The sequence below is a fragment of the Cetorhinus maximus genome, chromosome 1 (genome assembly GCF_964194155.1).
Source record: "Cetorhinus maximus chromosome 1, sCetMax3.hap1.1, whole genome shotgun sequence".
In the NCBI taxonomy this organism is placed as follows: Eukaryota; Metazoa; Chordata; class Chondrichthyes; order Lamniformes; family Cetorhinidae; genus Cetorhinus; species Cetorhinus maximus.
Window position 1 is genome coordinate 229,490,107 of NC_135879.1, and position 15,486 is coordinate 229,505,592.

The following is a 15,486-nucleotide window of genomic DNA, read 5'->3' on the forward strand; positions in this document are numbered from 1 at the left end:
TCTTATGTTACAGTTTCAGTGACAAAGGGAAGTGAGATAAATATATAACGGAGAAAGGAATAGAAGGATATGCTGGCGAGGTCAGGCAAAGAGAGGTGGAAAGAGGTTCATGAGGAGCATGACCACTGGCATCCAGCAGTTGGGCAGAATGGCCTGTGCTTGTGCTGTCGACTCTTTGTAACTCAATGCAAGTTCTGTTCATGCACTCCTCTATTTTCGGAATCACAATCAGTCTCTGTCTATGACTTGATCATCGCCAACTGACTGCAGGCTTCTAACTTCCCGAAGCTACAGGCAAGCTCCTCCCTATGATGTCCATGGCTTCTTCTTCCCGCTGGGCTAATTGCCTGATGTCTGAATCAATCCACTGTGACCTTCAGCTCTAGCGTTGTATGCCAATTTTTCCTGCAAAAAGAATTCATCAAAATCAGGTAACTGCAATGCCCTTGGATCTTTATTTCAATTGACTGTCAACATTCAAAGAGTGCACTGAAATAGGGATATGGTGTTAAACTGAGGCATCATCCGTCAACTCAGGTTAATGTTGCAGGCATTTGAACATGAGAGCTTATAAGAACATGCAGGCAGGTTAAGATGTGGTGGTGTGTTAAGTGGAATTTTGTTTCATTACGCCGAGGGATGTTTTTCTATGTTAAATTTGCAAGCTGTTATTGGCCATGGGGTTGATTGGTGGAAGTGTCAATTTGTGTTCTGAAAAAAGCCATGGATATTGAGCCTCAACACTTAGGACATGGAATGAGGCAATTTTCCCTGCAGCTTTCAGGGTGCATAAACTGAAATCTCAATTAGCTTTGCAGCCCTGGTGAGGCTATTAAATTTCTTCCTAAATTGTAAGTGGCGGAAGGGGTACTTGGTGTTATGGAGTTCTGCTGACAGCCTCTGCCATCTTCTTTCTCATAGTAGGTATCTGCCAATGCTTAGTGTAGCACTCTTGTCGATAAGCCTGAAGCTTTTGGGTTCAAGTCCTACACCAGGGAGCGGAACACAAAATACAAGCTGACATCCAGTACAGTATTGCAGGGATGCTGCATGATCCTTTGGATATGATGTTAAACTGAGGACTCATCCATCAACTCAGATTGATGTGGAAGATCCCATGATGTGGCTTTGAGGAAGATCATGGAGGTTCTTCCCTGGTGCCTTGGCCAATATTTATCCCTTAACCAAAAGACTAAAAACAGATTATCTGGTAATTTACCTAATTTTCAGGAGTGTGCTGTGTGAAAACTGGCTGCTGTGTTTCCTGCATTACAAAAGTGACTACATATTCGAAGTGCTTAATTGGCCGTAAAGTGCTTTGGGAACTTAATAAAGTCACGAAAGTTGCTATAGAAATGCTAGCCTTTCTTTCTCTGATCAGCGACTGCGTGGACAGATCTATTGCCTCCCGAATTCCAAGTCAAGAATTCCGTTGCACTTCATGCAGCAGTACCTCCATAACTGTGGCCTGAAACGTTCGAAACTATCGCATTTTCTCCTCGACTGAGTGGCCTTTAACTCCTACCCTGGGCCTGCTCATCCACCCTCCGTTTAAAGTTCCCTGGCATCCCTGAGCAGAACTGCCCGTATTGCTGGCAGCATCGACATCCTCATCCCCCCTGGCATTGTTTAAATGAGTTGCCCGCCAGACTTTCTACGGGGTCGATGGACTGCAGTGGCGACAGCTGGAAGTCTTGACTCACAGCAGCCCCCCTCCTGGTGGAGTGAGGCTAAGTTAATTTGAAACGCAGTTGATTGTCAAACTGGTTGAGTCATTAACAAAACACATTGATTTACAGCAGCTATCTAACTTTTAACAGCTACAGCAGAGCCCAACTGTCTGCTTGCAATTAAGAAAATAGCCCCCTGGGTTAGAAAATGTTCCTTTCACTCTGGAGCCTGTGTTTGAATACAGTGATAGGATAAACATCTCTCTCTCTCTCTCTCTCTCTCTCTGTGCTGGCTGATATCCTAAGTGAAGCAGTTTGGGGAATCTCAAAGTTACTGTCATTTAAAAAAATGAAAATGCCCAGCATTTCAGCATCAAATGATCTCATTGGAAATCTCATTCAGAAAAGCCGTAAGGGCGAGTCATTAAGATAAGAGATTGACAGTCGCTTGGTAGTTCAGAACTTGAATATTGCTGAAGTGAGATACACGTTGCTGAAGATTTTCATCTTTCACCCAGGACAAAGGCAAGGATGCCAAACTTCAAATGATTACAGCAACTTACACTGCAGCAGAAAGGGGTGATGCTTGGTTGGCAACTCAGATTGGCCAAGGCACTGCCATGGAGAAAGCAATTAGGAACTCTAGGGTCTAAATTTGCAGCATCAGTCAATCACACGGAAGCCCCAACACACTGAGTCCATGAGAATTGCCTGGGAAATCTGAAGTTCTGATGGGCAATTTCCCAGCTCCCCAGGACCCTCCGAGATAGTCTCCAACTCTAAGTTAGAGACGGAGGCTTCAGACAGTTCCGACTTACTTACCTGAATATTCACCCAGGAAATGTTGGACTGAAAAATCCTAGTCTAACCCCTGGGTAACTATACAACTGACACCACCCCCCACTGAGCCCCTGAATCCCCCCGATCCGATCTGACTAGCCCCCACCACCTGACCCCCAAACCCCTGACTCACCACTGACCTCCTAACACCCCAACACACCGACCTGACCCGAGCTCACCACCTACCCAGCTGCCACCCTACCCAGATGCCACCCTACCCAGATGCCAACCTACCAAGCTACTGCCCTAACCAGCTGCCACCCTACCCCATTGCCTACTTGCCTCACCTACCCTACCTCCTTACCTACTTACTTCATCCATCCTACCCCCTTACACACTTACCTCACCAACCACATCCACGTACACACCTAAACATACACCCATTCACTCAGACTCTCTAACACACTGAGAAGATTTGGGGCATTTTACCAGAATACAACGGCTAGTGCCTTAAACATGGGTGTGGCTTCTGCACAGATTCTCCTCGCTGTTCCCTCTGAGGGTTCCTGCATAGGTCAGTTTTGCAGGCTATGGCTGAGGTATTATAGGGGGCCAGTTAGCTCAGTTAGCTAGGTGGCTAGCACGTGATTTAGAATGATGCCAACAAAAAGCTCCATTCCCATGCCGGCTGAGATAGACTTGGGACCTGCCTCTTTGCCCTGTCCTGAGAGTGGAAGGTGATGGCAAACTACAGCTGGCAAACAACTGCCAAGAAAAGCAGCTCAGGAGGAAGCATAAGTGGACCATGAGCCAAGGACCTGCCATTGGGCAGAGCACACATGAATGGAGTATTAAATGAATACTCTCCATCTGTTTTCACTGGAGAAGGGGATGCTGCCAATGTAGCAGTAAAGTAGGATGCAGCAGCAATATTGGAAAGGATAAAGAGAAAGTACTCAACAGAGGAAACCTGGCAGCCAATTTGTGCACAGCAAGTTCCCACAAACAGCAATGACCAGAGAATCTGTTTTGATGGTGTTGGTTGATGGTTAAATATTGATCAAATATCAGGGAGAACACGCATGCTCTTCTTTGAAATAACCGCCTGAGAGGGCAGACACAGCTTCAGGTTAATGCCTCACCACAAGAACAGCACCTCTGACTCTGCAGCATTCCCTCAGTACAGCCCTAGAGGGTCAGCCTAGATTTTCTGCTCAGCTGTATAGAGTAGGATTTGAACCCACAACTTTCTAACTCAGGGGCAGGAGTGCTATCAACTGAGTCACAGAATCACAGAATCAGAAAATGCAGAAGAGGCCCTTCGGCCCATCGAGTCTGCACCGACACGTGAGAAACACCTGACCTACCTACCTAATCCCATTTACCAGCACTTGGCCCATAGCCTTGAATGTTATGACATGCCAAGTGCTCATCCAGGTACTTTTTAAAGGATGTGAGGCAACCCGCCTCCACCACCCTCCCAGGCAGTGCATTCCAGACCGTCACCACTCTCTGGGTAAAAAAGTTTTTCCTCAGATTCCCCCTAAACCTCCTGCCCTTCACCTTGAACTTGTGTCCCCTCGTGACTGACCCTAAGGGGAACAGCTGCTCCCTATCCACCCTGTCCATGCCCCTCATAATCTTGTACACCTCGATCAGGTCGCCCCTCAGTCTTCTCTGCTCCAACAAAAACAACCCAAGTCTATCCAACCTCTCTTCCTAACTTAAATGTTTCATCCCAGGCAACATCATGATGAATCTACTCTGCACTCTCTCCTGCAATCACATCCTTCCTATAATATAGCAACCAGAACTGCACACTGTACACCAGCTGTGGCCTCACCAAGGTTCTATACAACTCCAACATGACCTCCCTACTTTTGTAATCTATGCATTGATTGATAAAGGCAAGAGTCCCATATGCCTTTTTCACCACCTCACTAACATGCCCCTCCGCCTTCAGAGACCTATGGACACACACGCCAAGGTCCCTTTGTTCCTAAGAACTTCCTAGTGTCATGCCATTCATTGAAAACTTCCTTATCAAATTACTCCTTCCAAAGTGTATCATCTCACACTTTTCAGGGTTAAATTCGATCTGCCACTTATCTGCCCATTTGACCATCCCATCTATATCTTCCTGTAGCCCAAGACACTCAACCACACTGTTAACCACCCGCCAATCTTGGTGTCATCCACAAACGTACTAATCCAATCACCACATAGTCATTGAGTCATTTATGTAAGTGACGAATATTAGGGTACCCAGCACAGGTCCCTGTGGTACGCCAGTGGACACTGGCTTCCAGTCATTAAAGCATCCTTCTGTCATCACCCTCTGTCTCCTACAACTAAGCCAATTTTGAATCCACCTTAGCAAATTACCCTGTATCCCATGTACATTTGCCTTCTTTATAAGTCTCCCATGTGGGACCTTGTCAAAGGCTTTGCTGAAATCCATATAAACTACATCAACTGCATTACCCTCATCTACACACCTGGTCACCTCCTCAAAAAATGCAATCAGATTTGTTAGGCATGACCTCCCTCTGACAAAGCCATGCTGACTATCCCTGATCAAACCTTGCCTCTCCAAGTCACAGCTAACACTGCTCAGTCAGGATGGTTTTCAACCTGGACCCCCATTGGGACCCCCTGTTAGCAGACCACAGTATTCTGAGGTGCGAGGATTCAGGAATTCGGGCTTTGGGTGGCCCTGCCACAATGCTGAATCAGGAGCTCCAGAATTTTGACCCAGTGACGATGAAGGAATGACAATATAAGTCCAAGCGAGGGGTCCCTTATACTTTGGGCCTTGTAAAGGACAGGGGGAGGTTTCTTCCAAGCCCCACACAGATCCTGATGTTATATTCACAGGCCTGGCATGAGAAGGTCCCAAAATCACTTTCAGTATGTCTGGCATGTTCTATATAATAATTTGAATATTACGGATGGAATACCAGAAAGGCTGCAGAGGATCAGCCCTTTAAACTGCTTAAAATGGAACCAGTAGAGTTTCTGTGGGAATAATTGTTTATGCTGTTTTTCTAGGGTTCCTGCCCACCTTCCATCAACATCCTGGTGGGATATTGGAAGAAACTCCATGGAAATCCCAAGTGTATATTGTAGGGTTTATTTCAAGACGTTATTAGGAATGTGTACCAGGCACTTCAGAAACTCGCAACATGATGAGGCGGAGTCATCATATTTCTTTGAACGGGGCATTGCATTCAACAAATCCTTTGCAGGTTTTTGAGGGTGTAACTAGCAGAATGACAAAGGAGAGAACCATTGGATGTGGTATATTTGGATTTTCAAAAGGCATCTGATAAGGTGCCATACAAGTGTTCCTCAACAAGACCAGGGATGATTGGATTGGTGGTAATATATTTGCATGGATTGAGGATTGGTTAACAAACTGAAAAAAGAAAGTAGGAATGAATGGGTCACTTTCCGGTTGGCAAGGTGTAACTAGTTGGGCACTGCAAGAATCTGTGCTTGAGCCTCAGCTATATTTGTGGCTTAGATTAGAGGGCTGAGTGTAATATACCCACTTCTGCTGATTATACAATGCTAGGAGGGAAAGTAAGTTGTAAGGACGTATAGAGGCAGCAAAGGCAGGCCAAGCGTGTGGGCACAAAGTTGACAGATGGGGTATAATATGGGAAAATGTGAAATTGTCTGTTTTGGTGTGACGAAGTGAAAAGCAGAATATTTTTCTAAAACTTGAAAGACTGGTGAATGTTAGTATTCAGGAGGGACCATAAATCACCGAAAGTTAGCATATTGCTGAAAAAAGAGACGTACTGTCGAAGCTTTTTTGTCTTGAACTCATCAGGGCAGATGCAAGAATGCCAAATTTCAAAGGGAACAATAATTTATGCTGCATGAGAAAAGGGGTGTAGATTGGTTGGCAAGTCAGCAATTACTTTGAATCTGTTTTCACTATAGAGAAGGACAATGTAGATATAGAAATCAGGGAGGGGAACTGTGATATACTTGAACAAATTATCATTGAAAGGGAGGAGGTATTAGCAGTTTAAGCAGGCTTAAAAGTGGATAAATCCCCAGGCCCAGATGAGATGCATCGCAGGCAGCTGTGGGAGGCAAGGGAGGAGATTGCAGGGGCTCTGAGACTAATTTTCAAATCCTCTCTGGCCACAGGAGGAGTGCCAGAGGACTGAAGGACAGCTAATGTGGTATATTATTCAAGAAGGATGGTAGGGATAAACCAAGGAACTATAGGCCAGCGAGTCTAACATCAGTGGTAGAGAAACTTTTGGGAAAAAATCTGAGAGATAGAATTAATCTCTACTTGGAGAGGCAAGGATTAATCAAGGATTAATCAACATGGCTTTGTCAGGGGGAGATCATATCTAACAAATTTGATTGAATTTTTCAAGGAGGTGTGTAGATGAGGGTAGTGTAGTTGATGTAGTCTACAAGGACTTCAGCAAGGCTTTTGACAAGGTCTCGCATGGGAGACTGGTCAAGAAGGTAAGAGCCCATGGGATCCAAGGCAATTTGGCAAATTGGATCCAAAATTAGCTCACTGACAGGAAGCAGAGGGTGATGGTCAAAGGTTGATTTTGTGACTGGGAGCCTGTGTCCAGTGGCTTACCGCAAGGTTCGGTACTGGGCCTCTTGCTGTTTGTTGTGTACATTAATTATGTAGACATGAATATAGGAGGTATGATCTGTAAGTTTGCAGATGACACGAGAATTGGTGGTATGGAATATAGCGAGGAGGAAAGCCTTAGAACAGGATGATATAGATGGGCTGGTCAGCTGGGTAGAATAATGGCAAATGGAACTTAATGTTAAAAAGTGTGAGGTTATGCATTTTGGGAGGACTAACAAGGCAAGGGAGTACACAATGAATGGTAGGATCCTAGGAAGTACAGAGGATCAGAAGGACTTTGCTGTGCACGTCCATAGATCCTTGAAGGCAGTACGACAGGTAGATAAGGTGGTTAAGAAGGCACATGGGATAATTGCCTTTATTAGTCAAGGCATTGAATGCAAGAGCAGGGAGGTTATGATGGAGCTGTATAAAGCATTAGTTAAGCCACATTTGGAGTACTGTGTGCAGTTCTGGTCACCGCATTATAGGAAGGATGTGATTGCACTGGAGAGGGTGCACAGGAGATTCACCAGGATGTTGCCTGGGCTGGAACGTTTCAGCTATGAAGAGAGACTAGATTGGCTGGGGTTGTTTAGAACAGAGAAGGCTGAGGGGGGACCTGATAGAGGTATACAAAATTAAGAGGGGCATTAATAGGGTAAATAGGTAGAAACTTTTCCCTTTAGTGGAGGTGTCAAAAACCAGGGGGCATAGATTAAGGTAAAGGGCAGGGGATTTAGAGGGGACTGGAGGAATTTTTTTTTTACCCAGAGGATAGTGCGTATCTGGAACACACTGCCTGAGGGGAGAGGTGGGAACACTCACAACATTTAAGAAGCATTTAGATGAGCACTTGAAACGCCCTAGCATACAGGGCTACAGGCCAAGTGCTGGAAAATGAGATTAGAATAGATAGAGAGGCTTGATGACTGGTGTGGACACGATGGGCTGAAGGGCCTCTTTCCGTGCTGTAAAACTCTATGACTCTATGTTTCTATGTCTAGTTGAGACATTTCAGTGACAAATGCTCCAGGGAGCATTGTCCTCCATGCTTTTGTTTATTCAAAAAAGGTGCAATGTCTGGACATATTATTTTGCCTACAGACGACAGGTCCTGCATAAAGTTGGCATACACGGGTACAGCAAGCAGTGTGGGTGATAAATAATATTTTAACCTTTACTGCAAGGGGGCAGGAGCATGAGAATAAGAAAGTTTTACTGTAATTGCACAGGGCTTTGTTGAGGCCACATTTGGAGGACTGTGTACAGTTTTGGTCTCTGTACCTAAGGAACTTACCTTTGAAGGGTGTAACAAAAGCTCTTTAGATTTATAACAAAAACAAAATTACCTGGAAAAACTCAGCAGGTCTGGCAGCATTGGCGGAGAAGAAAAGAGTTGACGTTTCAAGTCCTCACGACCCTTCAACAGAACTGAGTATAGTTAGGAGAGGGGTGAAATATAAGCTGGTTTAAGGTCGGGGGGGGGAGAGAGAAGTTGAGGTGGGGATGGTGGTTGTAGGGACAAGCAAGCAGTGAAAGGAGCAGATAATCAAAAGATGTCACAGACAAAATGATCAAAGAGGTGTTGAAGGTGGTGATATTATCTAAGAAAATGTGCTAATTAAGAATGGATGGCAGGACACTCAAGGTACAGCTCTAGTGGGGGTGGGGTGGAAAGACTGACAAGGTATTAGTTGTAGATTTAAAAATAATGGAAATAGGTGGGAAAAGAAAAATCTATATAAATTATTGAAAAAAACAAAAGGGAGGGGGAAGAAACGGGGTGGGGATGGTGGGGAGGGGGAGTTTAAGATCTAAAGTTGTTGAATTCAATATTCAGCCCGGAAGGCTGTAAAGTGCCTAGTCGGAAGATGAGGTGCTGTTCCTCCAGTTTGTGTTGGGCTTCACTGGAACAATGCAGCAAGCCAAGGACAGACATGTGGACAAGAGAGCAGGGTGGAGTGTTAAAATGGCAAGCAACAGGGAGGTTTGGGTCTTTCTTGTGGACAGACCGCAGGTGTTCTGCAAAGCGGTCGCCCAGTTTGCGTTTGGTCTCTCCAATGTAGAGGAGACCGCATTGGGAGCAACGAATGCAGTAGACTAAGTTAGGGGAAATGCAAGTGAAATGCTGCTTCACTTGAAAGGAGTGTTTGGGCCCTTGGATGGTGAGGAGAGAGGAAGTGAAGGGGCAGGTGTTGCATCTTCTGCGTGGGCATGGGGAAGTGCCATAGGTGGAGGTTGAGGAGTAGGGGGTGATGGAGGAGTGGACCAGGGTGTCCCGGAGGGAATGATCCCTATGGAATGCCACCAGGGGGGGTGAAGGGAAGATGTGTTTGGTGGTGGCATCATGCTGGAGTTGGGGGACCTGCTGAGTTTTTCCAGGTAATTTTGTTTTTGTTTTGGATTTCCAGCATCCGCAGTAGTTTTTTTGTTTTTATCTCTTTAGATTTATCCCTGGAATGAGAGGGTTATCCTATGAGGAGTGGTTGAATAAAATTGACCTATAAGCTCTGGGTTTTAGAAGAATGAGAGGTGATCTCATTGAAACATATAACTGTGTTACTGGTTCAACTATCTTTATCCCCAGCAAGCTAAACCTATTCCCTTGAACTTATTGTTAGGCTAGAACCTCAACTAAAAGAAATTTAAAATTATTAAAGGAACATAGTCCGCTTGATCAGCTATTGACTGGGTCCTGAAATAAAATGTCCTTCCTCCCAGGAGTTTCCAAACTAGCAAAATTATCTTAGGATAGAATATACATAAAGGTACATTATAGCAGAACAATATATTAAATTTACCAATATCAGCACTTAGTTTAGAATTCTAGAATATTGTAGCCATATGTGGGCTCATGAGAATATAAATGTGAGACTACAACTCTTATATTTGTTTAATGATTATTTATTGTTAAAAACCAATTATAGATTACATTTTTTAAATAAGGATTATATCTTGGCATAATTGGAAATTGAAGCTGATTATAACATAGCAAATAGACTTAACATACAATATTTGAATTCACTGTAATAAACTATTTGGATATGCAAACACATATTGACCAAAGAGAATTACTACAATCCAGTATAACTTCTTAATGTTTTGACATGTCTTTGTCCGACCCTTAGGCGAGTTCTAAAAATCTGGAACTTGACCCATGTGTCCAACTTGCTGAATAAACTGTCCCCTAGCTTTGCTATCTGTTTTAATAGAAATTTCTTAGCTGAATTCCAACAGACTTCCATTGTGTATTGTTGCCTAGAAAAATCTAGTTATTATTTGTTCTTTTCATATTTAAGAACCTTGAGGACTATGTGTTTGTGTCTAGAAAGTGCACCTGCATGGCATGCTTCCAACAGCAAGGTAACTCAAGTTATTAGTTTCCACGCTTGACCTCCTGGTTCAAATGCTGCGGCAGTGTTTTTAATTTTTTATGTTGAGCTGTATTATTTAATCTTTCGCTTATTAATCTAATTAACATCGATGCTATGAAACTGTTTCCCCTGCCTGGAAGGTCTAGAAAGAATGGCACAGTCTCATGATAAGGGGTCAATCATTTAGAACTGAAGTGAGGATAAATTTGTTCGTTCAAATGGCTGTGAATCTTTGAAATTTTCTTTGAGTATACTCGGTGAGTATATTCAAGATTGAGATCACTAGATTTTTGGACACTGAGGTATGTGGGGATAGAGTAGGAAAATGGAGCTGAGGTAAAAGGTCAGCCAAGATCTTACTGAATGGTGGAGCAGGCTTGAGAGACCAAATAGCCAACTCTTGCTACTATTTCCCATATCCTTAAACTCTTAAACAAAATGATATCAATAAATTTGTATTGTTGTATATTGTATAAATGGTAAACCAGGAAAAGCTGTTGATATGTAACATTTAATGGTGCAGATCTAAACCTTTTATTTTTAATGTGAAATTTTCCAAACCTATTCATGGATATAAGTGTGATTTTTTTTTTGCCTTGATCCAATGTCAGTACACTATTTAGGATAGAGTGGACTGATGGCCTAATCATTCATATATAGCAGGTTTCAGGTAATCTTACGTGAACATTTTTGTTATTTAGTTTTAATATTACGGAATAAACCTACATGTTATATAGCTTTATTACACTAGATAAAAACAAAAAGCTAAAAGCTACTGCGGATGCTGGAAATCCAAAACAAAAACAGAATTACCTGGAAAAACTCAGCAGATCTGGCAGCATCGGCGGAGAAGAAATCAGTTAACGTTTCGCGCCTTCATGGCCCTTCGGCAGAACTGAAGCATAGTTAGAAGAAGGGAGAAATATAAACTGGTTTAAGGTGGGTGGGGGAGAGAGACATTGAGGGTGTGGTGATTGTGGAGATGAGCAGATAATCAAAAGATGTCACAGACAAAAGGGTCAAAGAGGTGTTGAAGGTGGTGATATTTGTCTAAGAAAAGTGCTAATTAAGAATGGAAGAATCCTGTCTTCCATTCTTAATTAGCACTTTTCTTAGACAAATATCACCACCTTCAACACCTCTTTGACCCTTTTGTCTGTGACATCTTTTGATTATCTGCTCATCTCCACAATCACCACACCCTCAATGTCTCTCTCCCCCACCCACCTTAAACCAGTTTATATTTCTCCCTTCTTCTAACTATGCTTCAGTTCTGCCGAAGGGCCATGAAGGCTCGAAACGTTAACTGATTTCTTCTCCGCCGATGCTGCCAGACCTGCTGAGTTTTTCCAGGTAATTCTGTTTTTGTTTTTTTATTACACTAGAACTTTTCAAAAAGGTTGCGTTATGAGGAAAGGTTGAATGAATAGGATATGGGCTAAAAGGATAAAGGTTGCACATCTCGTCTTGTATTCTGTTGTGTGTAGAAGATTAAAGTGTGATCTAACTGAGGTGTTTAAGATAATTAAATGATTTGATAAGGTAAACGCTCTCCCCTAGACAGCTGTTGGAGCTCGGGGTCAATTAAAAATTCGAAACTGAGATTATTAGATTATTGTTTGGTAAGGGTATAAAGGGTTATGAAATTGAGGCAGGTAAATGGAATTAAGATATAGATCAGCCATAATCTAATTGAATAGCAGACCAAGCTCGAGGGCTAGAATGACCGACTCTTGTTCCTATGCTCTTGCATCACAATGAGTGACATAAAAGCAAACAAATCCAGTCAGTTCAGGAGGACTGGTGTTTCCCAGGACTGGCCAGCACTGAAAGAGTTAACATTGAGGGATGTAAATTTAGCCGAATCCATGCAATGGGAAACTAACTGAAGAGAAGTAAATCAGGCGTGGTTCGAAACAGGTGCAAACTCAGACAGAGAAAAGGGAAACCTTTTTTTTTCAAACTGAGAATGCTTCAGCAACACTCCCATTAACTAAGTAGTTGGAAGTGTGAATTGTTGTTATAGGAATATTTTTGTACATTCTGCCACAGTTAAAATTGTAGCCCTTTGGATTCCTAATGAAATCCTTCACAGAGACGACCATATGTTGTGTGATGTTGTTTCCCCAACAAAAATATTATTTTCAGAATGGAGTTACATTTTCTTATTTTAGAAACACCTTCACCAACAATTAAAGTGAGTAAGGAACATCATTGTGAAATGTGTTTTTAATCTTTTTTATAGGAATTTCTATCAGTCCTCTCAATAGATAGAGCAGCACTGGTTATACTGAGGATTGTTTTATGTACTAGTAATGCATCAATATAAAATGTATTTTTCATGCATACAGATGAAAGTATGCTGCGAAAAAATAAAGGGCCTCTCAGTCTCAAACTAAATTATATTCAAGTGGGGTGAAAGGTTTTTATGCAATCAATCATGGCAGCCATTTTGCATGCATCAATTCTAACAACAATGAGATGAATACTCAGTTAATCTGTATTGGAGGATAGTAGTGGAGGAGTGTTTACTGGTTAGGACACTGAGGGAGAATTTTCATCTATGAGACGGGGAGGTCAAGTCAGGAAATTTCCCCACTTAGCAGACCCGCCTGAGTGTAAAACGCCCTGTCTAAAACTATTTTTGGTGCAGGGGAGTGAGTGTGGGATGGAGTTGGGCCCGCCGCCCCAGGAAGCAGATTAGAGACAGCCACAGTGGCAGCCAAGTGCTGAGACAGGCTGGTTAAAAGGCCCACCTAGGCTTTCTGGGACTTTTCCCCAGCTTTTTGCTTATATTTTAGGCCCTCTAGTCCTCACCCCTCTCATGCTCCCACCCACTTCCCATGCTGCCTCCATGCCAAATCATGCCCCCCACCCCAATAATCCTTCATACCCTCCATGCCAACTCATGCCCCCACCCACCCCAATGGCCCTTCAGACCGCTCATGCCAATTCATGGCACTTCCATGCTCTTCACCCAGTATAAATTCTGTAGAGAACCAATGAACCTTACTGTAACAATGGCATGTGCGGAACTGCTTAAAAAGCACCCATTCATAATATATTTTTAAAAGGCTGCTGTTGCTACAACCCTATAGAAGTGTCAATCACCCAGACATTTAAGGTATCAGTAACAGAAGATATAAGCGCTTGACACCTCATTATCTTGCGCAAATAAATGGATCAAATGACATTGAGCCATTGACAAAAGAGATCGTAGAAAAATAGCTTACTATAACATCATAAAGTTGTCAATCAGGGAAAGTTTCCCCTTCTTCTCAGCTGTGTCAACAAAGCAAAACCTTTTATGGGCACAGCAGGCAGTTCAGGATGTGGGCTTGCTACTCGCCCTCTTATCTCATGCCAATGAAAATTGGGGGAATGAGAGTGGGAATCCAAGAATCGGGTCCCATCCATTATTATTAACTCACCCCTGCTTCCATTCCGACATGGTTAGAGGCATGAAAACCTGAGCCTGGGGATCAATGCTTTAATTGTGGCCACCTCATGAGCTGAAGCGATTTGTATTATGAGGTGCACAGGCTTGTGGCCTGTACTAATCTATACTATGCTCAAGAGGCCTCAATAAGGCTAGCCAGCAAACTGGGCCCCCAAATCTTGCCATATTGCTCCAGCCTAACAACATCTATTTTAATAAGCACTGAAAAGGAGCCCCCAATTAAAAAAACATCTTTGACTTGTGATACATCCAGTCTTTTCACCTCTGCTCAATGCTCGCTACCCTGTTCCCAGGTGACATTTTCCTTATGAAAACCCAGCCACTCTGAAAACTCTTTCTGTCACTCTATGGGTAGTCAGTGCCCCTTTGACTGTTCCTTGGCAGGTGTACAAATTTTTAACCCTTGCCTCACCTGTAAATTTTGGCCAGGTCAGAAATGATTATGTCTGAACCACCAGAAAATATATTCAACTGATCTGATCTTTTTTCACCAGGCAAGATCAGTCTATTCCTAAGCAGGAACACACAGGCCCAAGAAATGGGGGCTGCAGACTCAACCCACCTTCAATTCCTTAATGTCCACTTGATCCACTGAAATAGGACATCAGGACTTTGCTTTGATATCTCATCACTCTCTCAGTGGAACGTTAGAGTGTAAGCCATGCCCATGTTCAAGTACCCTGCCAGCAATTGCTGCCTACAATAACAACAAAAACAACTTGTATTTATATAGCACCTCAAATATAATAAAATGCCCCAAGGTACTTTACATGACTGTTATCAAACAAAATATGACACTGCAGTGTGACCTGAACAGGGTGCTGGGAGTTTGGTGAGCTGTGGCAATTTTAAACTTCTTTCTAAAAGTCTAATAATGTTTGTATTTAATATTTAACATTTAACTGCAAGTACTGTTTAATTCTAAGTCTTATCTAGGGCCCAGGCATGGAGATAACAGCTATCTACTGGTAAGCAGCTGCAGATAGTTAATTAATGAAACTGGCTTAAACAGTTAATTTTGTATCTGGGCTCAGCTAGTGCCTTTAGTTTCAGAACATATAAATGCAGACATTTCAGTGCAATCTAGAACTACAGTGTGACTTCAACGGAGTTCTGGAAGTTTGATGAGTTGAGGGAGTTCGATCAGGAGGGGATGGAGGTGCTCCTTTGCTTTTTCTAAATTTTTCACCGTGTGGGATTGGTTCATGCTTTATCCCCCTATCACAGGGGAAGAAGCTAGCTGATTAGTGAGTATCTTGCAAGTGAGTGGTTAAGTTCCATTCTTAGTGCTTACTGTTAGGGACAGTGTGTTAATAGCCAGTTTAAGACACGGGAGTCAAAGTAGATCTATAAATTAAAATAACTAAAGCTTTAAAGTTAAATTAAAATAAAATAATTGAAATATACGCCTAAAACATATATCTGTGTCATTAAAAAATATGTAACTTTTAGTTGTCAGTGGTACTAGCATTTGATGAGCACAGTAAATTGTCGCATACAAAGGAATTACTCTAATTTAATTAAGAAAGGACAGGTGTTATGTTGCAGCTGTGGAATGCGGGTGTATTTGGACACCAA